Genomic DNA, 23,718 nt, shown 5'->3' on the forward strand with positions numbered 1-23,718 from the left:
TTAAGAAACATGGTAAATCCTTCAGCTTTTTCATTTCTTTAAAAACATGAAAGGATTCAATGGAGAAAACCCTTATAAATACAAACATCCATGGTAAGGTCTTCAATTGTCCCAGTTCCACATGAAGATAAGAACTCATTTTTGAAATAAAACCTATGAATGTGGCCGGGCGCGGTGGCTCAAGCCTGTAATCCCAGCACTTTGGGAGGCCGAGATGGGCGGATCACGAGGTCAGGAGATCGAGACCATGCTGGCTAACACGGTGAAATGCCGTCTCTACTAAAAAATACAAAAAATTAGCCAGGCGAGGTGGCGGGCGCCTGTGGTCCCAGCTACTCGGGAGGCTGAGGCGGGAGAATGGCTTGAACCCAGGAGGCGGAGCTTGCAGTGAGCTGAGATCCGGCCACTGCACTCCAGCCTGGGCGACAGAGCGAGACTCCGTCTCAAAAAACAAACAAACAAAAAAAACCCTATGAATGTAATGAATGTGGAAATGCCTTCATTTACATGATACTTGCTCCAAGACCCATGATAACACATACTGGAGATAGACCTTAGAAATATAAGACAGCACACTGGATTGGCACCCCAGTAGATTATCAAATACGGAAAAGTTTTCAGTTTTAACAATTTCTTCAACATTTATGTGAAAACTTCCCCTACAGGGAAATCCTCTCAGTGTTCCTAAATTGGAGAGCCTGATGCAAATTGATTATGATATAATCTTTAAAACTGTGCATAAGTAAATGTTATACTACTTATAAATATTTTGTTTCTCAGTGATTCTTCATTTGAAAGGGTCTCTGTCCTTACTTCCACTTGTTTTGCAAGACAACACTGAGGTCAGAATTTTGTAGATACTCCTTAAACAATATTAAATGAATTGAATAGGCAGTTTTTTTTTTGTTAAGTCAGTTAATAAAATTTTTCTCCGTTTATTTAAAAATATCAGACCTGATGCAAATTGACTATGGTATAACCTTAAAAAATGTGCATAAGTAGATGTTATACTGCTTATAAATATTTTGTTTCTTAGTGATTCTTCATTTGAAAGGGTCTCTGTCCTTACTTTCACTTCTTTTGCAAGAAAACACTTGAGGTCAGGATTTTGTAGATACTCCTTAAGCAATATTAAATGAATTTAAGAGGCAGTATTTTTTGGTTAAGTCAGTTAATAAAATTTTTCTCTGTTTATTTAAAAATATCACACTGAGCTACTAGAATAGCTCCAAATTCTTTTTTGAAACAAATACAGGCTATGCAGGTGGATTCCTACACTAATGTCCAAACAGGGCACAGCTGCTTGCAGTCCATTCTGCATCTAGCACCCCAAGTTTGGGATGAGGAGAAAGGCGACAGGCTTCTCTGCACTTGTGCAGCTGACTTAGGGCCCATTTTTGAGGGTTCCATTGCACAACTCAAACTCCATGCTCACTCCCAAGGCACCGCAATAGTGATCAGATGACAGAAATGATGGATGCCATTTATTAGCTGTCACTATTATGGGGCAGGAATACTCTTTACACTTCAGATGGTAGAAAGATCAAAGAGAAACACCTTGGCTAGACTAAACCCATTTTATGACATACCTTTTTGTAGGATGCTGGCCTTTCACAGTGTTTCCTCTAAGTTGGAAATGAAACCCCAATGTGCTCCGCATCTGTCACCCCTGGCCAGAACAGAATGTGGGGATGAGTTGAATGCAGTGAGGGGAACAGGCTGGGAGCAGCCCTCTGCCACATGATTATTCAGCTGTCCTGGCCAAAGATTTTTGTTTATTTGTTTGTTTTGAGACAGGGTCTTGCTCTGTCACTCAGGCTAAAGTGCAGTGGCATGATCCTAGCCTTTCAAGTAGCTGGGACTACATGTTCATGCCATTTTTTAAAAATTCTTTTTGTAGAGACAGGGTCTCACTTGTTGCCCAGGCTGGTGTTAAACTCCTGTGATTAAGTGATACTCCCACCTTGGCCTCCCAAAGTGCTGGTATTACAGACATGAGCCACTGTATGCAGCACTTTGTCAAATGTTTAAATAAATATAAAACTAGAGTAATCTTACCACTTTCATAGTAATCCTTGTGAAGACTTAATTGTATAAAAACAATTAATACCTCAACAACATATTAGGTTTCTTGGTTTTAAAGTTTTAATGTTTTATCCATTGGATAAGTCAACAAATGCTTGATGTTCTCTGGTATGGAAAGCAGTTAGGATATAAGCAGATATGTGGTTTTCTCATTTGTTTAACTGAAAACCCCACTGAAACTACTTCTAACATTAATTTTCTATTCATATAACCATAAGACTGTGGGAATGTAAATCAGATAATGCTTTAATAATCAGCTAATCAGGACTTAATTTACTATAGGAATATATGTACTTCATAATCTCTTATGTTTTTCCACAAACGTATTTTAAATGTATAAAATACAATATTTTATATAACATGTTTATTAATAGAGGCTTAGTTACTGAAGAAACCCATTATGTCTACAGGATATGTATCTTCTTAGTTTTTTGTTGTTTTTTAAATGGCTGAATAGCATACCCTTTACAGGCACAGCAAATTTTCTCAGGTTAACTTATATGTGTGTGTGTATGTATGTGTATGTGTGTGTGTGTGTATGTGTATAAATACATATAAAATCCTCATAGCTTAGCTCCCACCTATAAGTGAGAACATATGATATTTGGTTTTCCATTCCTGGGTTACTTCACTTAGAATAATGGCATCCAGCTCCATCCAAATTGCTGCAAAGGCCATTATTTCATTCTGTTTTATGGCTCAGCAGTATTCCATGGTGTATATATTCCAAGCTTTCTTTATCTACGCATTCACTGATGGGCAGTCCATATTTTTGCAGTTGCAAATTGTGCTGCTATCAAAATGCATGTGCATGTGTCTTTTTCTTTTTATTTATTTATTTATTTATTTATTTATTTTTTATTATTATACTTTAAGTTCTAGGGTACATGTGCATAACGTGCAGGTTTGTTACATATGTATACTTGTGCCATGTTGCTGTGCTGCACCCATCAACTCGTCAGCACCCATCAACTCGTCATTTACATCAGGTATAACTCCCAATGCAATCCCTCCCCCTCCCCCATCCCCATGATAGGCCCCAGTGTGTGATGTTCCCCTTCCCAAGTCCAAGTGATCTCATTGTTCAGTTCCCACCTATGAGTGAGAACATGCGGTGTTTGGTTTTCTGTTCCTGTGATAGTTTGCTAAGAATGATGGTTTCCAGCTGCATCCACGTCCCTACAAAGGACACAAACTCATCCTTTTTTATGGCTGCATAGTATTCCATGGTGTATATGTGCCACATTTTCTTAATCCAGTCTGTCACTGATGGACATTTGGGTTGATTCCAAGTCTTTGCTATTGTGAATAGTGCTGCAATAAACATACGTGTGCATGTGTCTTTATAGCAGCATGATTTATAATCCTTTGGGTATATACCCAGTAATGGGATGGCTGGGTCATATGGTACATCTAGTTCTAGATCCTTGAGGAATCGCCATACTGTTTTCCATAATGGTTGAACTAGTTTACAATCCCACCAACAGTGTAAAAGTGTTCCTATTTCTCCACATCCTGTCCAGCACCTGTTGTTTCCTGACTTTTTAATGATCGCCATTCTAACTGGTGTGAGATGGTATCTCATTGTGGTTTTGATTTGCATTTCTCTGATGGCCAGTGATGATGAGCATTTTTTCATGTGTCTGTTGGCTGTATGCATGTCTTCTTTTGAGAAATGTCTGTTCATATCCTTTGCCCACTTTTTGATGGGGTTGTTTGTTTTTTTCTTGTAAATTTGTTTGAGTTCTTTGTAGGTTCTGGATATTAGCCATTTGTCAGATGAGTAGATTGCAAAAATTTTCTCCCATTCTGTAGGTTGTCTGTTCACTCTGATGGTAGTTTCTTTTGCTGTGCAGAAGCTCTTCAGTTTAATTAGATCCCATTTGTCAATTTTGGCTTTTGCTGCCGTTGCTTTTGGTGTTTTAGACATGACAAGAAATGGGGAAAGGATTCCCTATTTAATAAATGGTGCTGGGAAAATTGGCTAGCCATAAGTAGAAAGCTCAAACTGGATCCTCTCCTTACTCCTTATACAAAAATTAATTCAAGATGGATTAGAGACTTAAATGTTAGACCTAATACCATAAAAACCCTAGAGGAAAACCTAGGTAGTACCATTCAGGACATAGGCATGGGCAAAGACTTCATGTCTAAAACGCATGTGTCTTTTTCATATGACTTCTTTTGTTTTGGGTAGATACCCAGTGTGAGATTGCTGGATTGAATGGCAGTACTGTTTTCCACAGTGGTTTTACTAGTTTACATTCCTATCAGCAGTGTAAGTGTTCCCTTCTCACCAAATCCATACCAACATGTACGATTTTTCAATTTTTAAATTATGGCCATTCTTGCAGGAGTAAGGTGGTATCACACTGTGGTTTTCATTTGCATTTCCCTGATAATTAGTGATGTTTCTGAAGGAAAATATATTCTAACAAGACAAACAGATGTTGAAAAGTTTTAAGAAAAATCTGATAAACACTAATTTTTAAATGGTTCAATTTACAGTCCAAAAGAGATCATTACAATCAACAGCAGAGGGACAAGATAAGTGTACATTACACACTTTGTTGCAATGTTTTACATTTTCTAAAAATCGTGAACATAGCTCCTGCTCAGAGCATAGATCTGAGTGCTTCTGTGCTCACAAACAGCATTGTGTAGAACTGGAGCTGGCTTCTGCCACCACTGCTTCTGGAGCTCACATCTGTGGAAACCCGCACATTTCTCTGCATATTCTCTGACCTTGTAACTAGAACTAGAGCCCTACTGGATTCACTGCAGGTTTTGAGAACAATTTAGCTGCCATTATAGCAGAGCTAAGTGTTCATAATTACAAATTTTGCTCCCTTCAAGAAACCAATTTACAGACTGATGACAGTAGTGATTAAGAGCATTTTACCTTCCGCAACTTTCAAAGTACTTCTATTTGTTTCAAATTCATTTTGTTACATCCTTTGCTAAAATGGTTACTAGCAATATCACCATGACAACTCAGTTTCTACAATTAGCAAAGCAGTAATTTAGCAGCCATTTCAAAACCAACTGACTATCACTAGTGAGTCTCTTCTTAGTCACAAGAATCCTCAATTCACTTGTAAATATACAGTGTAGTAATTCTGAATGAAAGTCTTTAAAAATGTTTTTGGGGTATATTATAGGTGTATATATTTGTGTGGTATATAAAATATTTTGATGACTACAATGTGTAATAATCACATCGGGGTAAATGAAGTATCCATCATGCTTCAAGCATACCTTTGTTTTACAAATAATTCAATTGCACCCTTTTAGTTACTGTAAAATGTACAATTAAATAATTATTGACTGTTGTCACCCTGTTGTGCTATCAAATATTAGATCTTATTTATTTTTTCTAACTATATGTGTGTATCTATTAACCATTACCCCTTACTCCTCATCCCCCATACTACTTTTACCAGCCTCTGCTAACGATTCTCCTACTCTACGTCTTCAAGAGTTAAATTGTTTGAGGCCAGGCGCACTGGCTCACGCCTATAATCCCAGCACTTTGGGAGGCCAAGGCGGGTAGATCACGAGGTCAGGAGTTCGAGATCAGCCTGGCCAGCATGGCGAAACCTCATCACTACTAAAAATACAAAAATTAGCCAGGCATGGTGGCACACGCCTGTAATCTCAGCTACTTGTGAGGTGAAGGTAGGAGAATCACTTGACCCCAGGAGGCGGAGGTTGCAGTGAGCCGACAGCACCACTGCACTCCAGCCTGGGTGACAGAGCAAGACTACATCTCAAAAAACAAACAAACAAAAAAATGAATTAATTTTTAGCTCCCACAAATAAGTAAGAACATGTGAAGTTTGTTTTTCCGTGCCTGGCTTATTTCACTGAACATTTCCGTCCATGTTCTTGCAAATAACAGGATCTCATTCTCTTTCGTGGTTGAATAGTACTCCATTGTGTATATGTACCACATTTTCTTTAGCCACTTATCTGTTGATGGAAACTTGGAATGCTTCCAAATCTTGGGTGTTGTGAATAGTGCTGCAATATACATGAGAGTGCAGGTATCTCTGATATTCTGACTTCCTTTCTTTTGCATATATACCCAGCAGTAGGATTGCTGGATCATATGGTAGCTCTATTTTTAGTTTTCAGAAACTCCAAACGTTTCTCCATAGTGGTTGTACTTAAATGACATTCCCACTAACAGTGTATGAGGGTCACATTTTCTCTGTATCCTCATCAGCATTTGTTATTGGCTATCTTTAGAATAAAAGCCATTTTAAGTGGGGTGAGATGATCTCTCATTGTAATTTTGATTTGCAGTTCTCTGAAGATCAATGATATTGATGTTGAGTATCTTTTCATATACCTACCTGCTATTTGTATGCCTTTCTTAGTTTTGAAACAGGGTCTCACTTTGTCACTCAGGTTGGAGTGCAGTGGCACAATCAAAGCTCACTGCAGCCTCAACCTCTCAGGCTCAGGTAATAATAAGCCTCCCAAACAGCTGAAACCACAGGCACGTGTCATCATGCTGGCTAATGTATCCTCTTTTGAGAAATGCCTATTCAGATATTTTGCACATTTTAAAAATAAGATTATTAGATTTTTTTTTCTATGGACTTATTTGAGCTTCTAAAATATTTTGGTAATTAATCCCTTGTCAGATAGTTTTCAAATACCTTACCCCATTCTGTGGGTTGTATCTTCACTTAGTTGATTGTTTCCTTTTCTGTGAAGAAGCTTTTTAACTTGATGTGACCTAATTTGCCCATTTTTGCTTTGGCTGCCTGTGCTTATGAAATATTCAAGAAATATTTGCTGAGTTCAGTATCCCAGAGAGTTTTCCCAATGTTTTATTGTTTCATATTTCAGGTCTTAGGTTTAATTTTTTTATTGTACTTTAAGTTCTAGGGTACATGTGCATAACGTGCAGGTTTGTTACATATGTATACTTGTGCCATGTTGCTGTGCTGCACCCATCAATTCGTCAGCACCCATCAACTCGTCATTTACATCAGGTATAACTCTCAGTGCAATCCCTCCCCCTTCCTCCTCCCCATGATAGGCCCCGGTGTGTGATGTTCCCCTTCCCCAGTCCAAGTGATCTCATTGTTCAGTTCCCACCTATGAGTGAGAACATGCGGTGTTTGATTTTCTGTTCTTGCGATAGTTTGCTGAGAATGATGGTTTCCAGCTGCATCCATGTCCCTACAAAGGACACAAACTCATCCCTTTTTATGGCTGCATAGTATTCCATGGTGTATATGTGCCACATTTTCTTAATCCAGTCTGTCACTGATGGACATTTGGGTTGATTCCAAGTCTTTGCTATTGTGAATAGTGCCGCAATAAACATACGTGTGCATGTGTCTTTATAGCAGCATGATTTATAATCCTTTGGGTATATACCCAGTAATGGGATGGCTGGGTCATATGGTACTTCTAGTTCTAGATCCTTGAGGAATCACCATACTGTTTTCCATAATGGTTGAACTAGTTTACAATTCCACCAACAGTGTAAAAGTGTTCCTATTGCTCCACATCCTCTCCAGCACCTGTTGTTTCCTGACTTTGTAATGATTGCCATTCTAACCGGTGTGAGATGGTATCTCATTGTGGTTTTGATTTGCATTTCTCTGATGGCCAGTGATGATGAGCATTTTTTCATGTGTCTGTTGGCTGTATGCATGTCTTCTTTTGAGAAATGTCTGTTCATATCCTTTGCCTACTTTTTGATGGGGTTGTTTTTTTTCTTGTAAATTTGTTTGAGTTCTTTGTAGGTTCTGGATATTAGTCCTTTGTCAGATGAGTAGATTGCAAAAATTTTCTCCCATTCTGTAGGTTGCCTGTTCACTCTGATGGTAGTTTCTTTGGCTGTGCAGAAGCTCTTCAGTTTAATTAGATCCCATTTGTCAATTTTGGCTTTTGTTGCCATTGCTTTTGTTGTTTTAGACATGAATTCTTTGCCCATGCCTATGTCCTGAATGGTATTACCTGGGTTTTCTTCTAGGGTTTTTATGGTATTAGGTCTAACATTTAAGTCTCTAATCCATCTTGAATTAATTTTCGTATAAGGAGTAAGGAAAGGATCCAGTTTCAGCTTTCTATGATGAAACTGGCTAGCCAATTTTCCCAGCACCATTTATTAAATAGGGAATCCTTTCCCCATTTCTTGTTTTTGTCAGGTTTGTCAAAGATCAGATGGCTGTAGATGTGTGGTATTATTTCTGAGGGCTCTGTTCTGTTCCATTGGTCTATATCTCTGTTTTGGTACCAGTACCATCCTGCTTTGGTTACTGTAGCCTTGTGGTATAGTTTGAAGTCAGGTAGCGTGATGCCTCCAGCTTTGTTCTTTTGGCTTAGGATTGTCTTGGCAATGCAGGCCTTTTTTTGGTTCCATATGAACTTTAAAGCAGTTTTTTCCAAATATGTGAAGAAAGTCATTGGTAGCGTAATGGGGATGGCATTGAATCTATAAATTACCTTGGGCAGTATGGCCATTTTCAAAATGTTTATTCTGCCTATCCATGAGCATGGTATGTTCTTCCATTTGTTTGTGTCCTCTTTTATTTCACTGAGCAGCGGTTTTAGTTCTCCTTGAAGACATCCTTTACATCCCTTGTAAGTTGGATTCCTAGGTGTTTTATTCTCTTTGAAGCTATTGTGAATTGGAGTTCATTCATGATTTGGCTCTCTGTTTGTGTGTTACTGGTGTATGAGAATGCTTGTGATTTTTGCACATTGATTTTGCATCCTGAGACTTTGCTGAAGTTGCTTATCAGCTTAAGGAGATTTTGTGCTGAGACAATGGGGTTTTCAAAATATACAATCATGTCATCTGCAAACAGGGACAATTTGACTTCTTCTTTTCCTAACTGAATGCCATTTATTTATTTCTCTTGCCTGATTGCCCTAACCAGAAATTCCCACACTATGTTGAATAGGAGTGGTGGGAGAGGGCATCCCTGTCTTGTGCCAGTTTTCAAAGGGAATGCCTCCAGTTTTTGCCCATTCAGTATGATATTGACTGTGGGTTTGTCATAAATAGCTCTTATTATTTTGAGATACGTTCCATCAATACCGAATTTATTGAGAGTTTTTAGCATGAAGGGCTGTTGAATTTTGTCAAAGGCCTTTTCTGCATCTATTGAGATAGTCATGTTGTTTTTGTCTTTGGTTCTGTTTATATGCTGGATTACATTTATTGATTTGCGTATGTTGCATCGATGTTCATCAGGGATATTGGTCTAAAATTCTCTTTTTTTGTTGTGTTTCTGCCAGGCTTTGGTATCAGGATGATGTTGGCCTCATAAAATGAGTTAGGGAGGATTCCCTCTTTTTTTATTGATTGGAATAGTTTCAGAAGGAATGGTACCAGCTCTTCCTTGTACCTTTGGTATCATTCGGCTGTGAATCTGTCTGGTCCTAGACTTTTTTTGGTTGGTAGGTTATTAATGATTGCCTCAATTTCAGAGCCTGCTATTGGTCTATTCAGGGATTCAATTTCTTCCTTGTTTAGTCTTGGGAGAGTGTAAGTGTCCAGGAAATTATCCATTTCTTCTTGGTTTTCTAGTTTATTTGCATAGAGGTGTTTATAGTATTCTCTGATGGTAGTTTGTATTTCTGTGGGGTTGGTGATGATATCCCCTTTATCATTTTTTATTGCATCTATTTGATTCTTCTCTCTTTTCTTCTCTATTAGTCTTGCTAGCCGTCTATCAATTTTGTTGATCTTTTCAAAAAACCAGCTCCTGGATTCATTGATTTTTTGGAGGGTTTTATGTGTCTCTATCTCCTTCAGTTCTGCTTGGATGTTAGTTTTTTCTTGCCTTCTGCTAGCTTTTGAATGTGTTTGCTCTTGCTTCTCTAGTTCGTTTAATTGTGATGTTAGGGTGTCAATTTTCAATCTTTCCTGCTTTCTCTTGTGGGCATTTAGTGCTATAAATTTCCCTCTACACACTGCTTTAAATGTGTCCCAGAGATTCTGGTATGTTGTATCTGTGTTCTCATTGGTTTCAAAGAACATTTTCATTTCTGCCTTCATTTTGTTATGTACTCAGTATTCATTTAGGAGCAGGTTGTTCAGTTTCCATGTAGTTGAGCAGTTTTGATTGATTTTCTTAGTCGTGAGTCCTACTTTGATTGCACTGTGGTCTGAGAGACAGTTTGTTATAATTTCTGTTCTTTTGCATTGCTGAGGAGTGCTTTACTTCCAACTATGTGGTCAGTTTTGGAATAAGTGTGATGTGGTGCTGAGAAAAATGTATATTCTGTTGATTTGGGGTGGAGAGTTCTGTAGATGCCTATTAGGTCTGTTTGGTACAGGGTTGAGTTCAATTCCTGATATCCTTGTTAACATTCTGTCTCGTTGATCAGTCTAATGTTGACAGTGAGGTGTTAAAGTCTCCCATTATTATTGTATGAGAGTCTAAGTCTCTTTGTAAATCTGTAAGGACATGCTTTATGAATCTGGGGGCTCCTGTATTGGGTGCATATATATTTAGGATAGTTAGTTCTTCCTGTTGAATTGATCCCTTTACCATTACATAATGACCTTCTTTGTCTCTTTTGATATTTGATGGTTTAAAGTCTGTTTTATCAGAGACTAGTATTGCAACCCCTGCTTTTTTTTGTTCTCCATTTGCTTGGTAGATCTTCCTCCATCCCTTTATTTTGAGCCTATGTGTGTCTCTGCATGTTAGATGGGTCTCTGGAATACAGCAAACTGATGGGTCTCTTTATCCAATTTGCCAGTCTGTGTCTTTTAATTGGGCCATTTAGTGCATTTACATTTAAGGTTAATATTGTTATGTGTGAACTTGATCCTGTCAATGTGATATTAACTGGATATTTTGCTCGTTAGCTAATGCAGTTTCTTCTTAGCATCAACGCACTTTACATTTTGGCATGTTTTTGCAATGGCTTGTACCTGTTGTTCCTTTCCATGTTTAGTGCTTCCTTCAGGATCTCTCGTAGGGCAGGCCTAGTGGTGACAAAATCTCTAAGCATTTGCTTGTCTGTAAAGGATTTTTTTTTCTTTTTTCTTTTTTTTTTTTTTTTTTTTTTTGTCTGTAAAGGATTTTATTTCTCCTTCACTTATGAAACTTAGTTTGGCTGGATATGAAATTCTGGGTTGAAAATTCTTTTCTTTAAGAATGTTGAATATTAGCCCCCACTCTCTTCTGGCTTGTAGTGTTTCTGCCGAGAGGTCTGCTGTTAGTCTGATGGGCTTCCCTTTGTTTGTAACCTGACCTTTCTCTCTGGCTGCCCTTAACATTTTTTCCTTCATTTCATCTTTCATGAATCTGACAATTATGTGTCTTGGAGTTGCTCTTCTCGAGGAGTATCTTTGTGGTGTTCTCTGTATTTCCTGAATTTGAATGTTTGCCTGCTTTACTAGGTTGGGGAAGTTCTCCTGGATGATAACCTGAAGAGTGTTTTCCAACTTGGTTCCATTTTCCCCCTCACTGTCAGGCACCCCAATCAGATGTAGATTTTGTCTTTTCACATAATCCCATATTTCTTGGAGACTTTGTTCATTTCTTTTTCTTCTTTTTTCTCTATACTTCTGTTCTCGCTTCGTTTCATTCATTTGATCTTCAATCATTGATACTCTTTCTTCCAGTTGATCGAGTTGGTTACTGAAACTTGTGCTTTTGTCATTTAGTTCCCGTGTTATGGTTTTCATCTCTATCAGTTCTTTCAAGGACTTCTCTACATTGGTAATTCTAATTAGTCACTCGTCAAATCTTTTTTCAAGGTTTTTAGTTTCTTTGCAATGGTAACATAGTTCCTCCTTTAGCTCTGAGAAGTTTGATCAGCTGAAGCCTTCTTCTCTGGACTCATCAAAGTCATTCTTCATCCAGCTTTGTTCCGTTGCTGGCGATGAGCTGCGTTCCTTTGGAGGGGTAGATGCACTCTTATTTTTTGAATTTCCAGCTTTTCTGCCCTGCTTTTTCCCCATCTTTGTGGTTTTATCTGCCTTTGGTCTTTGATGCTGGTGATGTACTGATGGGGTTTTGGTGTGGGTGTCCTTTCTGTTTGTTAGTTTTCCTTCTAACATTCAAGACCCTCAGCTGCAGGTCTGTTGGAGTTTCCTTGAGGTCCACTCCAGACCCTGTTTGCCTGGGTATCTTCAGCAGCAAAGCCTGCAGAAGATAGAATATTGCTGAACAGTGAGTGTTGCTGTCTGATTCTCACTCCGGAAGCTTCGTCTCAGGGGTGTACCCCGCCATGTGAGGTGTGAGGTGTCAGTCTGCACCTAGTGGGGGATGTCTCCCAGTTAGGCTACTCAGGGGTCAGGGACACACTTGAGCAGGCAGTCTGTCCATTCTCAGATCTCAACCTCCGTGCTGGGAGATCCACTGCTCTTTTCAGAGCTGTCAGACAGGGACATTTACCTCTGCCGAGGTTTCTGCTGCTTTTTGTTTAGCTATGCCCTGTCCCCAGAGGTGCAGTTTACAGAGGGAGGTAGGCATCCTTGAGCTGTGGTGGGCTCCACCCAATTTGAGCTTCCCAGTGGCTTTGTTTACCTACTTAAGCCTCAGCAATGGCAGGCGCCCCTCCCCCATCCTTGCTGCCGCCTTGCAGTTAGATCTCAGACTGCTATTCTAGCAATGAGGGAGGCTCTGTTGGTGTGGGACCCTCCAGGCCAGGTGTGGGATATAATCTCCTGGTGTGCCTTTTGCTAAGACCCTTGGTAAAGCGCAGTATTAGGGTGGGAGTGACCCAATTTTCCAGGTGTTGTGTGTCTCAATTTCCTTTGGCTAGGAAAAGGAATTCCCTTCCCCTTTGTACTTTCCAGGTGAGGCAATGCCTGGCCCTGCTTCAGCTCTCGCTGGTCGGGCTGCACCCACAGACCAGTACCAACTGTCTGACACACCCCATTGAGATGAACCCGGTACCTCAGTTGACAATGCAGAAATCACCTTTCTTCTGTGTTGCTCACACTGGGAGCTGAAGGCTGGAGCTGTTGCTGTTTGGCTTTCTTGGGTGCACCCCCCACCCCATTTCACCTTGAGTTTATATCTTGTCTGAAGGGTATCAGATTGCAGAACACTGCCAGACCTGACACTGATCTGAACACTGCCGAACTCAAATATGTTTTCAAAAACAAATGGCTATTGAACATATTTTACAGATTCTGCTCCCTTTCTCCCAAACTCTGCACTCTCAAGTATTTCAAGAATGAACCTCCCTGCCAGGGTTCAACTGTGTAGGAATCAGAGACCTCTGAAACAACATGGCAAGTCCTCTACTTCCTGTCCCCTTCCTGCTAAGCTGCTGACCTGTTGACACTCATCCATGTCACATGCCCTTCTGGGTAAGTTTGAGAATTCTTTATTCCCACTGATGCCAACTCTTCCCTCAGTGCAGTTGATCCCATCTCACTTTTGCAGCACACTGTTCCCACAATCACCTCTTTCTGAAGATTTTCTTTCTCTCTACCAGAGATTTCCTCCAAATTGTGTTTCCTTTGTCCCCATCCCACTCCCCACTCCTCTCCAACTGTGTCCTCTCACTGGTGCTCACAGCACCATCCCCTCATGCCAGCACCTCGTCTTCCATCTCTCCTTCATCTACACTGCCTGCCCCTGCTGATATGGCTCTCCCAAGGCTCCTCTTGGCAACAGGCTTTTGTCTCTTGTGCCTTCATGCTGACAAACTAAAGCTCTGCATACATTGCATTTGCCTAGGTGTTGGGGCCAAATACCTGCATTTCAGTTCCCCTACTCCAATCTGTGTGCAATGCTTCTTATGTCTACCTTCATTGGTAGTCTGCATGGTTTGATGGTGACCCACAGTCTGTCACTGCTCACCTTTATTACCCTGGTTGCTTCTTAACCCTCTCCACTGCTTCCACTCTGCCTCCCAGTGTGACTTACAGTCACCATACTGCTTCCCTGTAGCGCGTGCTAACGATGACTTACAGTCCCCAAAGCAGCCAGTGTAACCTCTTCATTTAGAGCATGGCACTCCTCTGTTCAAGATCTACCACGAGCTTCCCATCAAACTGGAGTAAAACATTAACTTCTTCCCATGGCCTACAAGCCAAAGGCCCTGTGAGCTATGGTACTGCCTGTGGGGCCTCATATCCACTATTTCCCTCATTCTTCACTCTGACTGTGCTGGTCACCTTGCCGTTTGTTCCTCAAACACATAAGAAACACACTTCTGTCTGTCTTGGCAGTCATCCTGCTGCCTGCAATGTCAGCACTCTTGCCCGTCATCCCTTCAGTCAGGTCACTCTTCAAATGTCAGGCTCTTCCTTATCACTCTATCTAAAATAGCCCCCAATCACTCTGTAACCCTTTATCCTGCTTCCTCTTCCTGCTGTTTCATACTACCTGAGAAAATACTTAAGTTCAATCTTCCTAGAACATAAGCTTATAAAAGCAAGAACTGTGTTCCACCTGTCCTTTCCTCTACCCCAGCACTAAGAAGAGTGGCACAGAGGCAGCTTCCAATGAGAGTTCATGAATCAAGTCACTGCTTGGCAGCATTCAGCACTGTGACCACAGCTTCTCCTATCTTGAACTCTTTCTCCTTTTATTATCCTCTTCTGCTTTTCCTCTTCCCACTCTAGTGGCTACTCCACTGGGGGCTTGTCCCTCAAATGATAGTAGTCCTTACAGACATATTTTCTGTTCACTTTATCTATTTTGACACAGGGTCTCACTCACTTGCCCAGGCTGGAGTGCAGCCTCCACCTCCTGGGCTCAAGTGATATTCCTGCTTCAGCCTACCATGTTCCTGGTGCCACAGGCATGTGCCATCATATCTAGCTAATTTCTTAAATTTTTTTTTTATAGAAATGAGTCTCACTTTATTGCCCAGTCTGCTCATGAATTCCTACACTTGAGCAATCCTCTCAACTTGGCCTCCCAAAATACTGGCATTACAGGCATGAGATATTGTACCAGGCCTTACGTTTTGTTTTCTTAAGATACAGGGTCTTGGCCAGGTGTGGTGGCTCACACCTGTAGTCTCAGCAATTTGGGAGGCTGAGGCAGGCAGATCACGAGGTTAGGAGACTGAGACCATCCTAGCTAACATGGTGAAACCCCATCTCTACTAAAAATATAAGAAAATTAGCCAGGTGTTTTGGTGGGCGCCTGTAGTCCCAGCTACTCGGGAGGCGGAAGCAGAAGTATGCCATGAACCTGTGAGGCGGAGCTTGCAGTGAGCCAAGATCAAGCCACTGCACTCCAGTCTGGGCGACAGAGCAAGACTCCACCTCAAATTAATTAATTAATTAATTAATTAATTTTAAAAAAGATACAGGGTCTCCTCATCTGGCCCAGGCTGGACTTAAACTGCTGGGCTCAAGTAATTCCCCCACCTCAGCCTCCCAAGTAGCTAGGACTAAGGCATGAAACCACAATGCCTGGCTTGTCCCATTTCATTCTACACACTTCCTTGGTATTTAAACAGCCGCTGTTGCTCTTCATTCTGTAGCTCCACATCAGATACATGCTCTAGTCCTGTATATCCAAATGATGACTAGACTTTGCTACTCCGCTCTCTCAAAGACACATCAAGCTTAGCCCATGTACAAAACTCTCCCTTTTCCAATCCAGCTTTCCCTCCTGCATCATCTATCTCTCTACATCTGGAAGCACCATCCTGCTTCCCTCTAGCACGTGCTAAGAGTTCCAAATGACCTGCAGCTCCTCGAGAAGGCCTGTATCTGGTCCCATGCCCTTTCAGGGCTTTGATTCAAGTGCATAGCAGGAGCCTTCTCTGTTAGAGTCTAACTGGTTGCTAAAGAAGTATTGACATAAGTATTTTTTCATTCCTGGCCATGCAGTTGACTTTCCTATATGGGTTTGTTGTGGGGAGGAGTAAGACTATTTTCAACAACTTGAACATAATTTTTATTTAAAAATGATAGTTTTACAAAAGGAATTCTGTAGGGATAATGTAAATGTAATGACACAGCTATAGTTTGGTAGACCAACTGGAATCACATTCCTGGGCAACTTCATGAGCATGCACAGGTCATCAGCAGGGACAGATTAACACACATCATCCAAGGAACAAAGAATTCAGGGCAGCAGCTGTCAATGACAATATGCATCAGAATTGCCTGGGGATACAGCCTGGGACTCAGCTTAGATCTACACCAGCATCTCTTCTTGCCCATTGGCCAGATGGTTTCATTACTGCTCCCGATTCCAAGCCCTCCATATGCCCTGGATGTGTGTGCACTGCATTTACTGAAGTGTTGGGTGAGAAATCAGAAATCCCTCCTACTGCCTTTAATAGCAATTGTTCTGTGACGAGAAAAGCAACTGTGACATTTTAAGTCATAATGATGATTCAACTAAAATGTATTTGCTTTCATAAGTTTCTCTTAAAATTCTCAGATAATTTCAGAAACTGTTATTTAAAAATACAACCACATCACCCTGTTTACAAGAAGAATTTCTAAAGCTGCTTTATAAACAGAAAAAATCTTACCAAACTTAACGATTGCCATGGTACTGGTACCAAAACAGAGATATAGACCAATGGAAGAGAACAGAGTCCTCAGAAATAATACCACACATCTACAACCATCTGATCTTTGACAAACCTGACAAAAACAAGAAATGGGGAAAGGATTCCCTATTTAATAAATGGTGCTGGGAAAATTGGCTAGCCATAATAGAAAGCTCAAACTGGATCCATTTCTTACTCCTTATACGAAAATTAATTCAAGATGGATTAGAGACTTAAATGTTAGACCTAAAACCATAAAAACCCTAGAAGAAAACCTAGGTAATACCATTCAGGACATAGGCATGCACAAGGACTTCATGTCACCGAAAGCAATGGCAACAAAAGCCAAAATTGACAACTGGGATCTAATTAAACTGAAGAGCTTCTGCACAGCAAAATAAACTACCATCAGAAGGAACAGCCAACCTACAGAATGGGAGAAAATTTTTGCAATCTACTCATCTGACAAAGGGCTAATATCCAGAACCTACAAAGAACTCAAACAAATTTATGAGAAAAAAAATAAACAACCCCATCAAAAAGTGGGCAAAGGATATGAACAGACATTTCTCAAAAGAAGACATGCATACAGCCAACAGAAACATGAAAAAATGCTTGTCATCACTGGTCATCAGAGAAATGCAAATCAAACCTACAATGAGACACCATCTTACACCAGTTAGAATGGCAATCATTACAAAGTCAGGAAACAACAGGTGCTGGAGAGGATGTGGAGAAATAGGAACACTTTTACACTGTTGGTGGGATTGTAAACTAGTTCAACCATTATGGAAAACAGTATGGCGATTCCTCAAGGATCTAGAACTAGATGTACCATATGACCCAGCCATCCCATTACTGGGTATATACCCAAAGGATTATAAATCATGCTGCTATAAAGACATATGCAAACGTATGTTTATTGCAGCACTATTCACAATACCAAAGACTTGGAATCAACCCAAATGTCTATCAGTGACAGACTGGATTAAGAAAATGTGGCACATATACACCATGGAATACTATGCAGCCATAAAAAAGGATGAGTTTGTGTCCTTTGTAGGGACATGGATGCAGCTGGAAACCATCATTCTCAGCAAACTATCGCAAGAACAGAAAACCAAACACCACATGTTCTCACTCATAGGTGGGAATTGAACAATGAGATCACTTGGACTCGGGAAGGGGAACATCACACACCGGGGCCTATTATGGGGAGGTAGGAGAGGGAAGGGATGGCATTGTGAGTTATACCTGATGTAAATGACGAGTTGATGGGTGCTGACGAGTTGATGGGTGCAGCACAGCAACATGGCACGAGTATACATATGTAACAAACCTGCACGTTGTGCAAATGTACCCTAGAACTTAAAGTATAATAAAGAAAAAAAAAAGCCTTATGGCTTTAAACAGAGTACGAACAAATCTGAAAATCAATTTGTGTTCAGGATCATACTTAAAATATTCCTCCAAAACCTCTTCTCACTGAAAGAAGAAAGGATGCAAAGTAAATATCCATTGAAGAAAAAACCTGAGGTGCTCTTAAGACAGCAGTGTTCACATTTGTGCCCATGTGTCACTTACGATAATTTTGATTGGTGAGACGTATTTTAGTGTTTACAATACGAACAGTAGGATCTTAAAATACCACCATGATTTAATACTCATCAACATTTACTTAAAAATAATATGAGCTTACCTCTGAGGACAGGGCAAAGCAAAACAAAAAGCAGCAGAAACCTCTGCGGATGATAATGACCCTGTCTGACAGCTTTGAAGAGAGCAGTGGATATCCCAGCATGGAGGTTGAGATCTGAGAACAGACAGACTGGCTGCTCAAGTGGGTCCCTGAACCCTGAGTAGCCTAACTGAGAGACATCACCCACTAGGTGCAGACTGACACCTCAAACCTCACATGGTGGGGTACACCCCTGAGATGAAGCCTCTAGAGCAAGAATCAGACAGCAACACTCACTATTCAACAATATTCTATCTTCTGCTGCTGATACCCAGGCAAACAGGGTCTGGAGTGGACCTCGAGCAATCTCCAACAGACCTACAGCTGAGGGTCTTGAATGTTAGAAGGAAAACTAACAAACAGAACGGACACCCACACCAAAACCCAATCAGTACATCACCAGCATCAAAGACCAAAGGCAGATAAAACCACAAAGATGGGGAAAAAGCAGGGCAGAAAAGCTGGAAATTCAAAAAATCAGAGCACATCTCCCCCTCCAAAGGAACGCAACTCATCGCCAGCAACAGATCAAAGCTGGATGGAGAATGACTTTGACGAGTTGAGAGAAGAAAGTTTCAGTCGATCAAACTTCTCAGAACTAATGGAGTAACTACGTAGCCAGCACAAAGAAACTAAAAATCTTGAAAAAAGAGTGGAAGAATGGATAACTAGAATAATCAATGCAGAGAAGGCCATAAACAAACTGACAGAGATAAAAACCATGACATGAGAAATACATGACAAATGCACCAGCTTCAGTAACTGACTCTATCAACTGGAAGAGAGAGTATCAATGATTAAAGATCAAATGAATGAAATGAAGTGAGAAGAGAAGTCTAGAGAAGAAAAGGAAAAAGAAATGAACAAAGCCTCCAAGAAATATGGGATTATGTCAAAAGACCAAATCTACATCTGACTGGTGTGCCTGAAAGTGAGGGGAAAATGGAACCAAGTTGGAAAACACTCTTCAGGATATCATCCAGGAGAACTTCCCCAACCTAGGAAGGCAGGCAAACATTCAAATTCAGGAAATACAGAGAACACCACAAAGATACTCCTCGAGAAGAGCAACTCCAAGACACATAATTGTTAGATTCATGAAAGATGAAATGAAGGAAAAAATGTTAAGGGCAGCCAGAGAGAAAGGTCAGGTTACAAACAAAGGGAAGCCCATCAGACTAACAGCAGACCTCTCGGCAGAAACACTACAAGCCAGAAGAGAGTGGGGGCTAATATTCAACATTCTTAAAGAAAAGAATTTTCAACCCAGAATTTCATATCCAGCCAAACTAAGTTTCATAAGTGAAGGAGAAATAAAATCTTTTACAGTCAAGCAAATGCTTAGAGATTTTGTCATCACCAGGCCTGCCCTATGAGAGATCCTGAAGGAAGCACTAAACATGGAAAGGAACAACCAGTACCAGTCATTGCAAAAACATGCCAAACTGTAAAGATCGTCAATGCTAGGAAATAAATCGCATCAATTAATGAGCAAAATAACCAGCTGATATCACAATGACAGGATCAAGTCCACACATAACAATATTAACCTTAAATGTAAATGGACTAAATGGTCCAATTAAAAGACACAGACTGGCAAATTGGATAAAGAGTCAAGACCCATCTGTTTGCTGTATTCAGGAGACCCACCTAACATGCAGAGACACACATAGGCTCAAAATAAAGGGATGGAGGAAGATCTACCAAGCAAATGGAGAACAAAAAAAAGGCAGGGGTTGCAATCTTAGTGTCTGATAAAACAGACCTTAAACCATCGAAGATCAAAAGAGACAAGGAAGGCCATTACATAATGGTAAAGGGATCAATTCAACAGGAAGAGATAACTATCCTAAATATATATGCACCCAATACAGGAGCACCCAGATTCATAAAGCAAGTCCTTAGAGACTTACAAAGAGACTTAGACACCCATTCATTAATAATGGGAGATTTCAACACCCCACTGTCAACATTAGACAGATTGAGACAGAATGTTAACAAGGATATCAGGAATTGAACTCAACCCTGTACCAAACAGACCTAATAGACATCTACAAGAACTCTCCACCCCAAATCAATAGAATATACATTCTTCTCAGCACCACATCACACTTATTCCAAAATTGGTTACATAGTTGGAAGGAAAGCACTCCTCAGCAAATGTAAAAGAAGAGAAATTATAACAAACTGTCTCTCAGACCACAGTGCAATCAAAGTAGGACTCACGACAAAGAAAATCAATCAAAACTGCTCAACTACATGGAAACTGAACAACCTGTTCCTGAATGAATACTGGGTACATAACGAAATGAACGCAGAAATAAAAATGTTCTTTGAAACCAACAAGAAAAAAGATATAACTTACCAGAATCTCTGGGACACATTTAGAGCACTATGTAGAGGGAAATTTATAGGACTAAATGCCCACAAGAGAAAGCTGGAAAGATCTAAAATTCACACCCTAACACCACAAATAAAAGAACTAGAGAAGCAAGAGCAAACACATTCAAAAGCTAGCAGAAGGCAAGAAATAACTAAGATCAGAGCAGAACTGAAGGAGATAGAGACACATAAAACCCTCCAAAAAATCAATGAATCCAGGAGCTGGTTTTTTGAAAAGATCGACAAAATTGATAGACCACTAGCAAGACTAATAAAGAAGAAAAGAGAGAAGAATCAAATAGATGCAATAAAAAATGATAAAGGGGATATCACCACCAACCCCACAGAAATACAAACTACCATCAGAGAATACTATAAACACCTCTATGCAAATAAACTAGAAAACCAAGAAGAAATGGATAATTTCCTGGACACTTACACTCTCCCAAGACTAAACCAGGAAGAAGTTGAATCCCTGAGTAGACCAATAGCCGTCTCTGAAATTGAGGCAACCATTAATAGCCTACCAACCAAAAAAAGTCCAAGACCAGATAGATTCACAGCTGATCTCTAACAGAGGTACAAGGAGGAGCTGGTACCATTTCTTCTGAAACTATTCCAATCAATAGAAAAAGAAAGAATCCTCCCTAACTCATTTTATGAGGCCAACATCATCCTGATACCAAAGCCTGGCAGAAACACAACAAAAAAAGAGAATTTTAGACCAATATCCCTGATGAACATCGATGCAACATATGCAAATCAACAAATGTAATCCAGCATATAAACAGAACCAAAGACAAAAACAACATGACTATCTCAATAGATGCAGAAAAGGCCTTTGACAAAATTCAACAGCCCTTCATGCTAAAAACTCTCAATAAATTCGGTATTGATGGAATGTATCTCAAAATAATAAGAGCTATTTATGACAAACCCACAGTCAATATCATACTGAATGGGCAAAAACTGGAGGCATTCCCTTTGAAAACTGGCACAAGACAGGGATGCCCTCTCCCACCACTCCTATTCAACATAGTGTGCGAATTTCTGGTTAGGGCAATCAGGCAAGAGAAATAAATAAATGGCATTCAGTTAGGAAAAGAAGTCAAATTGTCCCTGTTTGCAGATGACATGATTATATATTTTGAAAACCCCATTGTCTCAGCGCAAAATCTCCTTAAGCTGATAAGCAACTTCAGCAAAGTCTCAGGATGCAAAATCAATGTGCAAAAATCACAAGCATTCTTATACACCAGTAACACACAGAGAGCCAAATCATGAATGAACTCCAATTCACAATAGCTTCAAAGGGAATAAAACACCTAGGAATCCAACTTACAAGTGGTGTAAAGGACCTCTTCAAGGACAAGTACAAACCACTGCTCAGTGAAATAAAAGAGGACACAAACAAATGGAAGAACATACCATGCTCATATATAGGAAGAATCAATATAGTGAAAATGGTCATACTGCCCAAAGTGATTTATAGATTCAATGCCATTCCCATCAAGCTACCAATGACTTTCTTCACATATTTGGAAAAAACTGCTTTAAAGTTCATATGGAACCAAAAAAGGGCCTGCATCGCCAAGACAATCCTAAGCCAAAAGAACAAAGCTGGAGGCATCATGCTACCTGACTTCAAACTATACTACAAGGCTACAGTAACCAAAACAGCATGGTACTGGTACCAAAACAGACATATAGACCAATGGAACAGAACAGAGCCCTCAAATAATACCACACATCTACAACCATCTGATCTTTGACAAACCTCAGAAAAACAAGAAATGGGTAAAGGATTTCCTATTTAATAAATGGTCCTGGGAAAATTGGCTAGCCATAAGTAGAAAGCTCAAACTGAATCCTTTCCTTCTTCCTTATATGAAAATTAATTCAAGATGGATTAGAGACTTAAATGTTAGACCTAAAACCATAAAAACAATAGAAGAAAACCTAGGTAATACCATTCAGGACATAGGCATGGGCAAGGACTTCATGTCTAAAACACCAAAAGCAATGGCAACAAAAGCCAAAATTGACAAATGGGATCTAATTAAACTAAAGAGCTTCTGCACAGCAAAGGAAACTACCATCAGAGTGGACAGGTCACCTACAGAATGGGAGAAAACTTTTTAAATCTATTCATCTGACAAAGGGCTAATATCCAGAACCTACAAAGTACTCAAACAAATTTACAAGAAAAAAACAAACAACCCCATCAAAAAGTGGGCAAAGAATATGAACAGACATTTCTCAAAAGAAGACATTCATACAGCCACCAGGCACATGAAAAAATGCGGGGCCTATTATGGGGCAGGGAGAGGGATGGCATTGTGAGTTATACCTGATGTAAATGACGAGTTGATGGGTGCTGACTAGTTGATGGGTGCAGCACACCAACATGGCACAAGTATACATATGTAACAAACCTGCACGTTGTGCACATGTACCCAGGAACGTAAAGTATAATTTAAAAAAAAAGAAAAAGAAAAAGAGAGTAATAATATGAGCTTAAGCTCAGAAAATATTTACATTCTTTTTTAACCCTTTCCCCCACATAATTCCATCCAAATGTAAGCTACTAGTAGGGTTTAATGTCTTACTGACTGTATGTCATTCTTCTCTGCAATAAACTTTGAAAAAATATAGTTTCCTGTAACCATGAGGCTCTAAGCCTGTGTTGATAAATACAATAGTCACTAGCCACATATGGCTATTAGGTACCTGAGGAATAGTACCTGGCATATTACGTTTTTATGCCATGTAAGTTGATTTAAACTTAAATTTTTCTTTTTCCTTTATTATTTTTTTTTTTTGAGATGGATTTTCACTCTTGTTGCCCAGGCTGGAGTGCAATGGTGTGATCTTGGCTCACTGCAAGCTCTGCCTCCTGGGTTCAAGCGATTCTTCTATCTCAGCCTTCCAAGTAGCTGGGATTACAGGCACGTGCCACTATGCCCGGATAATTTTTGTATTTTTAGTAGAGACAGGGTTTCATCATATTGGTCAGGCTGGTCTCAAACTCCTGACCCCCA

At 40.0% G+C, this 23,718-nt stretch overlaps 1 protein-coding gene across 3 annotated transcripts in view; it reads right to left on the bottom strand.

The window, feature by feature from the left end:
• Nucleotides 1–23,718, bottom strand: part of LOC101866089 (uncharacterized) — a 121,639-nt gene that overhangs the window by 6,398 nt on the left and 91,523 nt on the right. The gene's annotated exons all lie outside the window — the stretch shown is intronic.

This window comes from Macaca fascicularis, chromosome 9 (genome assembly GCF_037993035.2).
Source record: "Macaca fascicularis isolate 582-1 chromosome 9, T2T-MFA8v1.1".
Classification (NCBI taxonomy): Eukaryota; Metazoa; Chordata; class Mammalia; order Primates; family Cercopithecidae; genus Macaca; species Macaca fascicularis.